Source organism: Nerophis ophidion, linkage group LG11 (genome assembly GCF_033978795.1).
Source record: "Nerophis ophidion isolate RoL-2023_Sa linkage group LG11, RoL_Noph_v1.0, whole genome shotgun sequence".
NCBI classification, from domain to species: domain Eukaryota; kingdom Metazoa; phylum Chordata; class Actinopteri; order Syngnathiformes; family Syngnathidae; genus Nerophis; species Nerophis ophidion.
Window position 1 is genome coordinate 67,568,162 of NC_084621.1, and position 16,267 is coordinate 67,584,428.

At 41.6% G+C, this 16,267-nt stretch overlaps 1 protein-coding gene across 2 annotated transcripts in view; it reads right to left on the reverse strand.

Annotated features, from left to right (window-relative positions):
• Positions 1-16,267, reverse strand: part of LOC133562383 (14-3-3 protein zeta-like) — a 72,262-nt gene that overhangs the window by 31,640 nt on the left and 24,355 nt on the right. The window contains exon 1 of one of the 2 annotated variants that reach the window (XM_061916555.1): positions 9,481-9,620. The exons of the other annotated variant lie outside the window; for it this stretch is intronic. The gene's annotated coding sequence lies outside the window, so the exon portion shown is untranslated. Of the gene's footprint in view, positions 1-9,480; positions 9,621-16,267 lie in introns of those variants that run through there. 2 annotated transcript variants of the gene reach the window in all.

Consider the following 16,267-nt stretch of genomic DNA (forward strand, 5'->3'; position numbering starts at 1 on the left):
TTGGGTTTTTGCCCATAACTCTCTTATTTGTCCAGGGACTTATTTCCTGAGTTTGTAAGCAATAACGAAAACGACAATAGATTTTTTTAATCATAGAAAATATTGATCTAACCATATAATGATATTATACTTCGTATTGTTGCTGTTGATTTTTGTATCGATCCGCCCACCATTGTTTACATTCAAGAACTCTAGCTTACGAATAGCTCATCCTCCTAACGTGAAGTAAAGCATGTTTAGCTAGCCATTTATTCCTTGTTATTATTGTTTGGCGCCTTGGAGGCGAGGATTGCTGAGTTACAAAATCGCTTTGCACCGTGGAGGGACGTTAGCTGCTAGCTAAGATGCTACATTGTGTTGAGGACACGTTTGTTTGCTTGTCGCTGTCATTTGTAGACACAGCTAGAATGTGTCATGTATTATCGCAATATAACAATATTAAACACTCTATTGTCGGCCAAATTTCTATTGTGTATTGTCTAAAACAGTGGTTCTCAAATATTTTTATATCTGTTTTTCCAATTAGTTCAAGAAAGACCACTACAAATGAGCAATATTTTGCACTGTTATACAATTTTATAAATCAGAATATGATGACATAGTGCAGTATTTTACTTCTTTATCTCTTTTTTTCAACCAAAAATGCCTTGCTCTGATTAGGGGGTACTTGAATTTAAACAATGTTCACAGGGGGTACATCACTGAAAAAAAGTTGAGAACCACTGCTCTAAAACACTAACTGTATACTGTAATAATCCGACTACTGATTTTGTTTTGCTGAAACAAATGCATGTAATAAACGATAATCAATACTTAAAGTTCAAACTGGAAAACTATTTTATTTTATGCCTGCAACATCTTTAAAAAAAATCTGGCACAAGTGGTATAAAAGACTGAGAAAGTTGAGAAATGCTCATCAAACACTTATTTGGATCATCCCACAGGTGAACAGGCTATCTCAGCTACGATCGGGCGGAAGGCGGGGTACTCCCTGGACACGATTGGGTCTAAAAGAAGCTTCCATGAAATGCTCAGTCATTCACAAACAAAGATGCACTTTGTGAACAAATGCATGAGCAAATTGTTCAACAGTTCAAGAACAACATTTCTCAACAAGCTATTGCAAGGAATAAAGGGATTTCACCATCTACGGTCCGTGGTATCATTGAAAGGTTTATAGAATCTGGAGAAATCTTTGCACGTAAGCAACGATATTACGGACCTTCGATGCCTCAGGCGGTACTACATCAAAAAGCGACATCAGTGTGTAAAGGATATCACCCCATGGTTTCAGGAACACTTCAGAAAACCACTGTCAGTAAGTACAGTTTGTCGCTACATCTGTAAGCGCAAGTTAAACCTCTACAATCCATCCATTTTCTACCGCTTATTCCCTTTTGGGCTCGCGGGGGGCGCTGGCGCCTATCTCAGCTACAATCGGGCGGAAGGCGGGGTACTCCCTGGACAAGTCGCCACCTCATCGCAGGGCCAACACAGATAGACACCTCTACAATGCAAAGTAAAATCAATTTATCAACAACACCCAGAAACGCTGCCGGCTTTGCTGGGCCCGAGCTCATCTAAGATCAACTCATGGTTTTGTTTTTTGTAATAGAGATTGTTTCGTTTGTTTACCCTTATAGCTATGTGCAGTCCACATAATTATGTCTATGTGTTGTCTCTTTACATGTCAGGACAGCATTGACTAGAAAATAGGACGGCCGTAGGTATGATGACCTCTTTTTCAAGACCATTTTCTTTTTAAATAACACATTTTCTTGAATCATCTTTTCAAGACTGGCAACATTTGAGTAAAGTGAAATCAAAATGAATAATAGATGACTGTAACACGGCAGTTCAACTGAATAACGTAATGAAATGACTTAAATAAAAGCAACATTCTTAAGTAATAGTTTTGGTCTTCCTTACAAACCTGCAGGGAAAACAGACAAGTCTCCCAACCCTTCTGCTCCCGCATACACACCACACCCATTCGTCATACCTGTAGTTCTGCCAAAAAGCAGAAACTAAAATACAGAATTAAAAGCACTAGATCTAGCTGGTTTTGGTATTTAGTGCTATGTCTGCTTTCGGAAATAACCCGTTCCAAAAAAACCGAAGCAACTTCTTCTAAAACAAACTAATGTAGGACTGGTTTACATGCAGAAAACATTGCAAAATCCATATGAATTATAAATGAAATGTCAATCTTACTTTGTGCTGTGCCAATGAAGTGTTGTTGGAACTGACTCAGTGTGACGCGCTATGGCAGCTAACGCTCTACCTGCTGTGACGTGTAGCATTCATTCAGCAGGGTGTGTCTTTCGTCTGCTTCACTCATTAATTTTGTTCCGCGGTGTGTAAATGAAAAGACAAGAGACACCAAAGAAAAATTCAAAAGGACACACCAGACAGTTCTCACATTCCACACAAATCGTGGTCAAAGCGGGTTGCCTTCCGGTTACATCACAATAAGACGCGAGCCTGCAGCACCTTCCAATGTGCCAACATGGTACATGCACATTTTGGACCCGATATTTACCTGTATTAAAGCCTTTTATTGGCGAAAATAGGAGCGAGGGAGTTACCGCTATATAAATATGAGTGTTTCTCACCTTCTTTATCAATGTGCAGGCTTTGTTTTGCTACATTGTGGATTAATTTCCTGTGCTACGCAACAGAAAACAATACTCACAGACTGCGTCACCGGCTCGATTGCACAGAATTACACGGACTAGTTTGTTACGCGCAATTTTTGGTTGTACGCGAACTGAAACGAAAACTGGAGTAAAATGTCGTCATTTTTTTTTGTCGAAAACCGAAACGTTCAAAAATCGGGGCGTATTACCACGAATTGATTTGGGTTCAAATCCAGGCTTGGGATCTTTCTTTGTGGAGTTTGCATGTTCTCCCCGTGAATGCGTGGGTTCCCTCCGGGTACTCCGGCTTCCTCCCACTTCCAAAGACATGCACCTGGGGATAGGTTGATTGGCAACACTAAATTGGCCCTAGTGTGTGAATGTTGTCTGTCTATCTGTGTTGGCCCTGCGATGAGGTGGCGACTTGTCCAAGGTGTACCCCGCCTTACGCCGGATTGTAGCTGAAATAGGCGCCAGCGCCCCCCGCGACTCCGAAAGGGAATGAGCGGTAAAAAATGGATGGATGGATGATTTACGTGGACCCCGACTTAAACAAGTTGAAAAACTTATTCAGGTGTTACCATTTGGTGGTCAATTGTACGGAATATGTACCACATTGTGCAATCTACTAATAGAAGTTTCAATAATTCAATCAAATGAAAATCCAACTGTACACAAAAATATTGGAGCGCAATGATTTTTGAATGCGATGATGTATCTGCATATATTGTATGTATATGTGTATTAGGGCTGGGCGATATATCGAGGTTGTAAGCTACATTGATATATTTTTAAACAAGTTATGAAAAAACTAAATATCAATATATGTATATAATTTTTTTCACGTTAAAATTACGTTACGTATTTGTTATGCCCTCTATGGGCTACTACTGGTTGGTTGTCTACTATGAGTCACGATTGGTTAGGGACAGGCCAATCAGACGCAAGATAGGCCGGATCCCAGTGTTAATTTTGACAGCAAAATTTGATTTAGTTTTAGTCATAGTCTTTTGACTAAAATGTAATTTAGTTTTAGTCATAATTTAGTTAAATTGTTTTAGTTTTAGTCTTGTTTTAGTTGACGAAATATCATAAGATTATAGTCGACGAAAACTACGGTAGATTTAGTCGACTAAAGGGTAATATGTAAACTTTCCCTTCAATTACTTTAAGTCAAAGCAAAACAGCAGAAAAATCACCGATACAAGTTGTATTTTGATGAAAATCATGTCTCAAATTTAGTATTTCACGGGTAAGCCGTGTAATAAACGGGATAACGTCGAGTGAGTTGTATGTTGTGGAAAATGCTTACCGGTGTGTGGATTTCGGGGTGATTCGACTGTAAATGTCGCTTCAAGTTTGTTGTGTTTTTCCCCGTAATCCTCGCGCTGCATTTCTTACACTGCGTCTTGTTATCTTTGACGTCAAATATAACATTTCCCCATATGTCCTCTCTCCTCTTCCTCCCCGGCGTTGACAAGTTGTCTTCTCAAACACAAACTACGTTTACGTAACTTCCTTACCACGTCGCTCTGATTGGTTCTCTTCCCGACTCCTCCCGCCTCTTCCTAACGAAATCAGTTCCGATTGGATCTCGTCTCTGGCAGACATTTTCGTCTCGTTTTTATTCGTTGACGAATATGTCGATACACCTCGTCATCGTCTTAGTCCACGTAAGTTATTTTTTATTTAGTTATTGTCTCGTTTTAGTCCCAAAAAAAGGTCGTTGACGATAACTATGACGAAAATTTTTCGTCAACAAAATTAACACTGCTGGGTCATCAAACCAGGAAGAGAAATTTAAAAGATCCTGCCTGCAATTTTCTGTTGGTTCGCAAACAGAGACAAAAACTGGGGTAACATTTTGGCTTTTTTTTTTTGTCAAAAACGGAACCGTTCAAAACACGGGACGTATGAAAATCAAACCGTACACAAAAACTTATTATTGGAGAGCAATGATGTATCTGCATATATTGTAAGTATAAGTGTAGTTTAAATGTAAAAATTAAATATTGGGTTTCTCTGTGTAAAGCGCTTTGAGTCACTTTGAGAAAAGCGCTATATAAAAAAAATTCACTTCACTATTAGGGCTGGGCGATATAGCAAGTTTGTAAGGTACATCAATATATTTTTAAACAAGATATGAATTAAGAAAATATCGTAGTATCGATACAAACTATTTAATGTAAAATTACCAAACGCCGCTTATTTGTTGTGTTCCTTGTTCTCCCCAGCTCCCCATCCATGGGTTACTTAAACCCCTTCCCTTCCTCTTTCCGAAACATGCTTGCAGGATTCAGAAAATCCATGATTGGTTGGTTGTTTACTATGATGAGTCACGATTGGTTAGGGACAGGCCAATCAGAGGCAAGATAGGCCGGGTCACCAAACCAGGAAGGGAAATTTAAAAGTGCCTGCCTGCAATTTTCTGTTGTTCGCAAACCGAGACAAAAACTGGGGTAACATTTTGGCATTTTTTTTTTGTCAAAAACTGAACCGTTCAAAACACGGGACGTATGAAAATCAAACCGTACACAAAAACGTATTATTGGAGAGCAATGTTGTATCTGCATGTATTGTAAGTATAAGTGTATTAGGGCTGGGCGATATAGTAAGTTTGTAAGGTACATCAATTTATTTTTAAACAATGAAATAAGAAAATATCGTAGTATCGATATAACTTATTTAATGTAAAATTACCAAATGCCGCTTATTTGTTGTATTCCTTGTTCTCCCCATCTACTTAAACCCCTCCCCTTCCTCTTTCCGAGACATGCTTGCAGGATTCAGAAAATCCATGATTGGTTGGTTGTTTACTATGATGAGTCACGATTCGTTAGGGACAGGCCAATCAGAGGCAAAATAGGTCGGGTCATCAAACCAGGAAGGGAAATTTAAAAGTGCTGCCTGCAATTTTTGGTTGCTTGCAAACCGAGACCAAAACTGGGGTAACATTTCGGCATTTTTGTCAAAAACCGAACCGTTCAAAACACGGGACATATGAAAATAGAACCATACACAAAAACGTATTATTGGAGAGCAATGATGTATCTGCATATATTGTAAGTATAAGTGTATTAGGGCTGGGCGATATAGTAAGTTCGCAAGGTACATCAATATATTTTTAAGCAAGATATGAATTAAGAAAATATCGTAGTATCGATATAACTTATTTAATGTACTGAACTCACTATGTTCTCTGCTGGCTGTACATATCCTACTAAATAAAACCTACACTGCCTTCCGCCTGATTGTAGCTGAGATAGGCGCCAGCGCCCCCCGCGACCCCGAAAGGGAATAAGCGGTAGAAAAATGGATGGATGGATGTTTCAATGTCCACATTTCTTTGTTGATGCAATTGTTGATGACTGAAATTCTGATATCAACCAAAGCTCCTCATCCCACCCCCCGGATTGTAAATAATGTAAATAATTCAATGTACATACTATGATGATTAACTTGTGTGATGACTGTATTATGTTGATAGTATACATTTGTACCATGAATTGATTAACATGGACCCCGACTTAAACAAGTTGAAAAACTTATTCGGGTGTTACCATTTAGTGGTCGATTGTACGGAATATGTACTGTACTGTGCAATCTACTAATAAAAGTATCAATCAATCAATCAATCAATCAATCAATGTGAAATTACCAAACATCCGCTTATTTGTTGTGTTCCTTGTTCTCCCCAGCTCTACTTAAACCCCTCCCCTTCCTCTTTCCAAGACATGCTTGCAGGATTCCGAAAATCCATGATTGGTTGGTTGTTTACTATGATGAGTCACGATTCGTTAGGGACAGGCCAATCAGAGGCAAAATAGGTCGGGTCATAGAACCAGGAAGGGAAATTTAAAAGGGCCTCCCTGCAATTTTCGGTTGTTCGCAAACCGAGACAAAAACTAGGGTAACATTTCGGCATTTTTTTTTTGTTGAAAACCAAACTGTTAAAAAAAACACGGGCCGAATGAAAATCAAACTGTACACAAAAACTTATTGGAGAACAATGATGCATCTGCATATATTGTAAGTATATGTGTAGTAGGGCTGGGCGCGTACTTGCCAACCTTGAGACCTCCGAATTTGAAAGATGCCGGGAAGAGGGGGAGGCGGTTGAGGTGAGGGGGCAGGGTTGAGCTGGTGGTATTGGGGAGTGTATATTGTAGCATCCTGAAAGAGTTAGTGCTGCAAGGGGTTCTGGGTATTTGTTCTGGTGTGTTACTATTGTGTTACAATGCGGATGTTCTCCCGAAATGTGTTTGTCATTCTTGTTTGGTGTGGCGCATATTTTCATTGTATTAAAGTTGTTTAAACAGCCACCTTCAGTGTGACCTGTATGGCTGTTGACCAAGTATGCCTTACATTCACTAATGTGTGTGTGAAAGCCGCATATATTATGTGACTGCACGCTGTATTTATGGAGGAAAAGCGGACGTGACGATAGTTTGTAGAGGACGCTAAAGGCACGCCCCCAATATTGTTGTCCGGGAGGAAGTCCGGAGAAATTCGGGAGAATGGTTGCTTTTCGGGAGGGGCACTGAAATTTCGGGAGTCTCCCGGGAAAATCGGGAGGGTTGGCAAGTATGGCTGGGCGATACATCAAGTTTGTAAGGTACATCAATGTATTTTTAAACAAAATATGAATTAAGAAAATATCATAATATAAATATAACTTATTTCACGTTAAAATCACCAAACGCTGCTTATTCGTTGTGTTCCACCCCCACCTAAGAGTGCTTGCACTATAAGAACATCCATGATTGGTTGGTTGTTTACCATGATGAGTCACAATTGGTTAGGGATAGGCCAATCAGAGGCAAGATAGGGCGGGTCAATGAACCAGGAAGGGAAATTAAAAAGTGCCTGCCTGCAAATGTATTTTTTTTTTAATCTTTGTACACCTATGTTATTTATTTTACGTAGAAATAATATTTTTCTATTTTATTTATGTTATGTAATTATGTACTACTCAATCAGTTTCTTTTCTGTGCCGTTAATACCCATCTTCTCTAACTGGGTTAATAAAAGTACCACTATTTACAGTACAGTTGTCATTCACTTCAATTTCACTGAATATCGCTCAAAAATGAATATACTGTATTACCTTGGATTGCCGCCGGGGCGCTAATTAATTTAAAAATGTAAAAATTTGAGTGTGATGTAAGGATAACATCATGAAAAGCATATTTAATAAAAAAAACATAACTATGGTCTTACCTTTACTTATAAATGAAAAGCATGCCAGCTCCTTCTGATCAAAAGCATCGATACCTTGTTTATAGAAGTCTTCCTTATCTTTCTTCAGTTTTAAAAGTCTCTCTGTCTCGATGGAGATCATCCTTTATTACCTCCTGCTTCGATTGAAAGTCCAGTTTAGAAAACTGCTATCAGACTGCTGCTATCAGTTAACTCGGCTCCTTAAGTGCGGGCGACGACAGAATTATCCACATACAACTCCCCCTTCCGTTCTGCTCCGTGGGTGATCTCTTTATCCCACCGCTGCCACCAAGAAGTGTTATTATATAGATAATACACTGGGTATTTAGGACTGGAACATGCTTCATTTCAGCACGGTTGTTTACATAGCCAGCATAGGAGTGTTACATCCTAAAAAGGTCCACCATATCCGTCCCAGCACATATCACGTCATTCCTTCTGCAGCCGAGTAGTCGCAAGAAGGATCACTAGCGCACTCTACCAACAGGAAGCGGGAGTTTGACACACGCAGCTACGGTATTGTGACGGTCTCAAGCCGTCGTCTTGCGGGTTCCCAGGACCACCAATGAAGGACATGGCTTGAGCAGTTTGACTTTGTTTATTTTTCAATAAAACATCAGTCCAGGTGGCTCTTCTGCTCCTCCTCTCCGCTCGCTCGCCGTCGCCGCCTCCTCGCCGCCATCTTGGGCTGGTCTCCAGCGTGCCCTGCCTGTCTGTCGGACCGCCGGCTCCACCTCTCCACAGGTGTATTAATAAAACATAGCTGCTTACTGTTCTTTTTAGCATAGCTTGGACCTTAAATCCTACTGAATAGCTCTTAATCTTCTTCCCTTTATGCGATTTCAAATGACCGGTATTGAAATCAGCCTCCTCCATTTTGAAAATGATGACAGGGGAAGTGTCACTCGTGACGTCACGAGTCTGACCAGGGGGTAATACTAAGCATGCGCTAATTATTTTGCGAAGCGAGTTTGACCCGGCAGTAATTCAAGGCAGGCACATACTATATGCCCTGCGGCAATTCAAGGGAATACTGTATGTACATATATATATGTTCTTATATATGGATTGGTCTTTCACAATATCATGTTAGATCCGCTCGACATCCATTGCTTTCGGTCCTCTCCAAGGTTTCTCATAGTCATCACTGTCGACGTCCCACTGGGCTGAGTTTTTCCTTGCCCTTATGTGGGCTCTACCGAGGATGTCGTTGTGGTTTGTGCAGCCCTTTGAGACACTTGTGATATAGGGCTATATAAATAAACATTGATTGATATATGTATATATACATATCTGTTCTTATTTATGTATATATACACGCACACACACGCTAACTTGTTAAAACCTTCCATTTCTTGTTTATACAGTAACGGAAATACAAACAGTATCCATAATCACAACTAAACAAACTTAACCCGGTTAGCAAACAGCGAGACACAAAACCAGCCTCAACTTCCCACCTGACACACCTTCCTCCCGGGCTGTGGGACTCCTTGTTCGAAATGGTGTCAATTACAGACAATGGCCACAGTTAGTCGTCGTGTTTCCTCCACGACAAGAAATCGACCCCGACCACTGAGCTAAAAAAAAACACGGCTGTAACTTTCAGTCGGTTTCCTACCTGTGCGACGGGGTGGATATCAGCGATGTCGGCTTCGAAACCTTCGCAGTTTTCTGTGAACAGTCCACGGGGTTTCTCTGCTAGTCTACTATTTAAAGACTCGGCCCCCGTGCAAGGGTGGGTGACGTCACAAATCACCATGCCAACCGAGAGCGCTAGGCATCATGGTAGTTGTAGTTAAACATCAATACAACGTAATTTTTTCTTATTTTGTCGTGTTAATAAGTTTGTTGATCACGGTCATTATTATTTTAAGATTTATTAAATAATACAAAATAAATTAAAAATACGAATACAAATTACACAATTATTTGAGCCTAATTTAGTGAACTTACCAAATCCAATTACTTTAATATTTATTTATTCATTTATTTACAGACATAGTTTCGTATTTAATTATTTTTTTCTTTTGTTAATATCAGAGTCAAAATAAAAAAAATAAAAAAATAAAAATTAAATACGAAACTATGTCTGTGACTATGACTGTGTTATTGTGGCGGTCCGCTCCCTGTATGATCAGTGCCAGAGCTTGGTCCGCATTGCCGGCAGTAAGTCGGACACGTTTCCAGTGAGGGTTGGACTCCGCCAAGGCTGTCCTTTGTCACCAATTCTGTTCATAACTTTTATGGACAGAATTTCTAGGCGCAGTCAAGGCGTTGAGGGGTTCCGGTTTGGTGACCGCAGGATTAGGTCTCTGCTTTTTGCAGATGATGTGGTCCTGATGGCTTCATCTGACCGGGATCTTCAGCTCTCGCTGGATCGGTTCGCAGCCGAGTGTGAAGCGACCGGAATGAGAATCAGCACCTCCAAGTTCGAGTCCATGGTTCTCGCCCGGAAAAGGGTGGAGTGCCATCTCCGGGTTGGGGAGGAGACCCTGCCCCAAGTGGAGGAGTTCAAGTACCTAGGAGTCTTGTTCACGAGTGAGGGAAGAGTAGATCGTGAGATCGACAGGCGGATCGGTGCGGCGTCTTCAGTAATGCGGACGTTGTACCGATCCGTTGTGGTGAAGAAGGAGCTGAGCCGGAAGGCAAAGCTCTCAATTTACCGGTCGATCTACGTTCCCATCCTCACCTATGGTCATGAGCTTTGGGTCATGACCGAAAGGATAAGATCACGGGTACAAGCGGCCCAAATGAGTTTGGGTCTCTCCCTTAGAGATAGGGTGAGAAGCTCTGTCATCCGGGAGGAACTCAAAGTAAAGCTGCTGCTCCTTCACATCGAGTGGAGCCAGATGAGGTGGTTCGGGCATCTGGTCAGGATGCCACCCGAACGCCTCCCTAGGGAGGTGTTTAGGGCATGTCCAACCGGTAGGAGGCCACGGGGAAGACCCAGGACACGTTGGGAAGACTATGTCTCCCGGCTGGCCTGGGAACGCCTCGGGATCCCCCGGGAAGAGCTAGACGAAGTGGCTGGGGAGAGGGAAGTCTGGGTTTCCCTGCTTAGGCTGTTGCCCCCGCGACCCGACCTCGGATAAGCGGAAGATGATGGATGGATGGATGGACCGAGAGGAAGGCGAGAAACACTTTTTATTTCAACAGAGTCTCGCGCCGTACCTTCCGTCAAAACTCTAAAGGCCGACTGCACATTTCCTATCTTCACAATAAAAGCCCTGCTTCATGCTGCCTGCGCTAACTAAATACAGAGTCTCGGAAAACTGGCGTGCACAAGCGATCCCTCAGAAAGCTGGCGTGCACATCACTTGTGCACGCCAGCTTTCCGAGACTCTTATTTTGTTAGCGCAGGCAGCATGAAGCAGGGCTTTTATTGTGAAGATAGGAAATGTGCAGTCGGCCTTTAGAGTTTTGACGGAAGGGACGGCGCGAAAGTCTGTTGAAATAAAAAGTGTTTCTGGCCTTCCTCTCTGTCATTTTTTCATAATAATGAACTGGCAGCAGCCAGCGTCATCTCACAAGACCCTCGGGTGCCGTGAATGTCAATCAAGCAAGCTACGGAATTTGCCGCCAATGTTTTTCTTGTAAAGTGTATGGAAGCTGGATGAATTAGATGCCAAAAACCAACCACTTTCATGTGGTATTGTACAGAAAGGACAACCTTTTTTTCTCCTCCATTTGAAAATGTGGGCGTTATCATCATTACTGTCTGATTCCAATCAATGCAAGTCATCAGAATCAGGTAATACACCAACTTATATTCTTGTCTTTGTGAAAGAAAGACATCTATATGTGTTACACATGCTTGTATTATCATTAAACACATTTAACTTGTTTACAAAAATGTCTCTTTCATAAATAAATAAAGTCGTGGGGTTCGGTATCTCCAACAAGGTTAAGAACCACTGCTCTAGAGCCAGATGTGGCTCTTTTGATGACTGCATCTGGCACTCAGATAAATCTTAGCTGAAATTGCTTAAAGGCCTACTGAAATTAGATTTTCTTATTCAAACGGGGATAGCAGGTCCATTCTGTGTGTCATACTTGATCATTTCGCGATATTGCCATATTTTCGCTGAAAGGATTTAGTAGAGAACATCGACGATCAAGTTCGCAACTTTTGTTCGCTAATAAAAAAGCCTTGCATGTACCGGAAGTAGCAGACGATGTGCGCGTGACGTCACGGGTTGTGGAGCTCCTCATATCTGAACATTGTTTACAATCATGGCCACCAGCAGCAAGAGCGATTCGGACCGAGAAAGCGACAATTTCCCCATTAATTTGAGCGAGGATGAAAGATTCGTGGATGAGGAAAGTGAGAGTGAAGGACTAGAAAAAAAAAATTGGTGGCAGAGCGAGTCAGATGTTATTAGACAAATTAACTAGGATAATTCTGGAAAATCCCTTTTCTGCTTATTGTGTTACTAGTGTTTTAGTGAGATTATATGGTCGTACCTGTACAACCTGAAGGTCAGAGAGGTGTGGCGACAGGTTTGGTGACTGCCGATGCGAAGGCAGCCGATGGTTCCTCCACGTTGGAAGCATCCGATGTTCGGGGGCGGCCGGTGCGAGGAGGCAAGAGAGTCCGCAGCTGCCTCTTTGACAGGTGCACGAGGAACGACGCAAGCTCTCCGCTCATGTCTACAGTAAGAGCCGACTTATTACCACAATTTTCTCACCGAAACCTGCCGGTTGACATGTGGTAGGGAACCATGTTCGCTTGACCGCTCTGTTCCATAGTAAAGCTTCACCATCATCTTTCAGGAAATGTAAACAAGGAAACACCGGCTGTGTTTGTGTTGCTAAAGGCGGCCACAATACACCGCTTCCCACCTACATCTTTCTTCTTTGACGTCTCCATTATTAATTAAACAATTTGAAATAGATTCAGCAACACATTTGTCCAGAATACTGTGGAACTATGCGATAAAAAGAGACGACTTATAGCTGGAAACGGTGCTGGACCTCTACAATGCGTGACGTCATGCGCACGCCTCATCATACCGCGACGTTTTAGCATGATACTTCCGAGCGAAATTTAAAATGTCACTTTAGTAAATGAAAAAGGCCGTATTGGCATGTGTTGCATTGTTAATATTTCATCATTGATATATATATTTTGACAAGAACAAGAAAGTTTGATCACATTACACCTGTACTGGCTCACCTGCACTGGCTTCCTGTGCACTTAAGATGTGACTTTAAGGTTTTACTAATTACGTATAAAATACTACACGGTCTAGCTCCATCCTATCTTGCTGATTGTATTGTACCATATGTCCCGGCAAGAAATCTGCGTTCAAAGGACTCCGGCTTATTAGTGATTCCCAAAGCCCAAAAAAAGTCTGCGGGCTATAGAGCTTTTTCATTTCGGGCTCCAGTACTCTGGAATGCCCTCCCGGTAACAGTTCGAGATGCCACCTCAGTAGAAGCATTTAAGTCTCACCTTAAATGCTCTAGCCTTTAAATAGACTCCCTTTTTGGACCAGTTGATCTGCCGTTTCTTTTCTTTTTCTCCTATGTCCCACTCTCCCTTATGGAGGGGGTCCGGTCCGATCCGGTGGCCATGTACTGCTTGCCTATGTATCGGCTGGGGACATCTCTGCGCTGCTGATCCGCCTCCGCTTGGGATGGTTTCCTGCTGGCTCCGCTGTGGACGGGACTCTCGCTGCTGTGTTGGATCCGCTTTGGACTGGACTCTCGCGACTGTGTTGGATCCATTATGGATTGAACTTTCACAGTATCATGTTAGACCCGCTCGACATCCATTGCTTTCCTCCTCTCCAAGGTTCTCATAGTCATCATTGTCACCGACGTCCCACTGGGTGTGAGTTTTCCTTGCCCTTATGTGGGCCTACCGAGGATGTCGTGGTGGTTTGTGCAGCCCTTTGAGACACTAGTGATTTAGGGCTATATAAGTAAACAATGATTGATTGATTGAATGCTTAGAATCTGTATGATATACTAGTTACTATGGTAATATAATTAGTTACTATGGTCATCTAATTAGTTGAAATGCGGGTGTCAGGGACAGATGTGGAAGGAGATTTTTTACAACAAAGTTCTAAAGCTTAGTGATATATCACATATATCAGATTGTAGGTGAGTTTTTTATTTTAACTTTTGCGTTTATATTTTTGTTGCATTTCGCATGATCGAAAATATATGAATGGAGAGGGGGTGTGACATTCATATGTTGTCAATATTCAGTGTTTTATCTTCCATAGTTAATATTGTAAATCCCACATTCTTTATTTTCATGTACATTCTGGGTGTCTCATTCAGTAAAAAAATGTTACATTCCGTTTTTCAAGGCGGTCTGTCGCAACGTTTTTAGCATTCAATCAGATATTATTGTGAGGTTTTGTACAAGTGTTCCTAAAATCCTGATGTACTGGCTGGCCCCCAGACGCCTTTTTAGTTTACTAAATTACAATTTTAAAATTCCCGCGAGGTATCCTGTTGAAAACGTTCCCGGAATGATGACGCGTGCTTGTGACGTTATTGGTTGGAGTGGACATGTTCTCCCAGCACCACTCACGGCTAAAAGTAGTCTGTTTTTATCGCATAATTACACAGTATTTTGGACATCTGTGTTGCTGAATCTTTTGCAATTTGTTTAATTAATAATGGAGACTATAAAGAATAAATCTGTTGGTGGAAAGCGGTGGATTGCAGCTGCCTTTAGCAACCGAAACACAGCCGGTGTTTCTTTGTTTGTTGTGAAGCTTTAACACAGAGTGATAAAGCGAACATGTTTCTGTACGTCAACAAGGCAAGTTTTTGGATGGGAAAATTGTGATATTAAGTCAGCTCTTATCAGAGACTTGAGCGGATTATGCGACCTCCTGCAGCAGCTGTCAAAAAGGAAGATGTGATCTTGGCTCCTCCATTTTCCCTCAGAGACACTGGCGGTCACCGCAGCCCTCCGACCTTCAGGTATGACTTTATAATCTCACTAAAACACTATTAACACAATAAGCAGATAAGGGATTTTCCAGAATTATCCTAGTAAATGTGTCTAATAACATATGAATTGCTTCCGCTGCCGTCGCCTCTAACTTTCCTCATCCACAAATCTTTCATCCTCGCTCAAATTAATGGGGAAATCGTCGCTTTCTCGGTCCAAATCGCACTTGCTGCTGATGGCTATGATTATAAACAATGTGAGGATGTGAGGAGCTCCACAACCCGTGACGTCACGCGCACATCGTCTGCTACTTCCGGTACAGGCAAGGCTTTTTTATTAGCGACCAAAAGTTGCAAACTTTATCGTCAATGTTCTCTACTAAATCCTTTCAGCAAAAATATGGCAATATCGCAAAATGATCAAGTATGACACATAGAATGGACCTGCTATCCCCGTTTAAATGAGAAAATCTCATTTCAGTAGGCCTTTAATCATCTGTTTATGACCTTCTAAAACATTTTTCAATAATATGAGAGCCCTCTAGACATGAAATAACACCCTTTTGTCACTTTTACACGCCGATTTAGTACAGGTGGCGGAGGCTTAGACAAACCGTGGCCACAATACTGAACAGCATGTCTGATTAGCACATAAGTCAACAACATCAACAAAACTCACCTTTGTGATTTCGTTGACTTAATGGTTGCAAATGCATCTGCAGGTTATCCATACATCTCTGTGCCATGTCTGTCTTAGCATCGCCGGTCAAATGTGGAGACACTCTGGTACATTCAATGGGGGTCTGGTGGCAGGTTTCTTGCCAGTGGTGCAACTTGAATCCCTCCCTGTTAGTGTTGTTACACCCTCCGACAACACACCCACGAGGCATGATGTCTCCAAGGTTCCAAAAAATAGTCGAAAAAACGGAAAATAACAGAGCTGAGACCCGGTGTTTGTAATGTGAAAATGAAAATGTCGGGTGTGTTACCTCGGTGACGTCACGTTCTGACGTCAGCGCTAAAAGACCGATAAACAGAAAGGCGTTTCATTTGCCAAAATTCACCCATTTAGAGTTCGGAAATCGGTTAAAAAAATACATGGTCTTTTTTCTGCAACATCAAGGTATATATTGACGCTTGCATAGGTCTGGTGATAATGTTCCCCTTTTAAGTCTGGGTCCACGTTAATCAATTCTTACACAGTAAGAAAAACTCCAAGCAACTTCAACCCTAGCCTAACCCCCTCCCCCACCACATCCCACCTCCTAAGATTGTAAATAATCAAATGTATATACATGTTCTTATGCTTTCTGAGCTCACTATGTTCACCGCTCTCTGTACATATCCTACGAACTACGAACCTTAGTATATACTCTGATGATTGACTTGTGTGATGATTGTATTATTGTGATAGTATGTATTTGTACCATGAATAGACTAACATGGACATCGACTAAAACAAGTTGAAAAACGTATTCGAGTGTTAC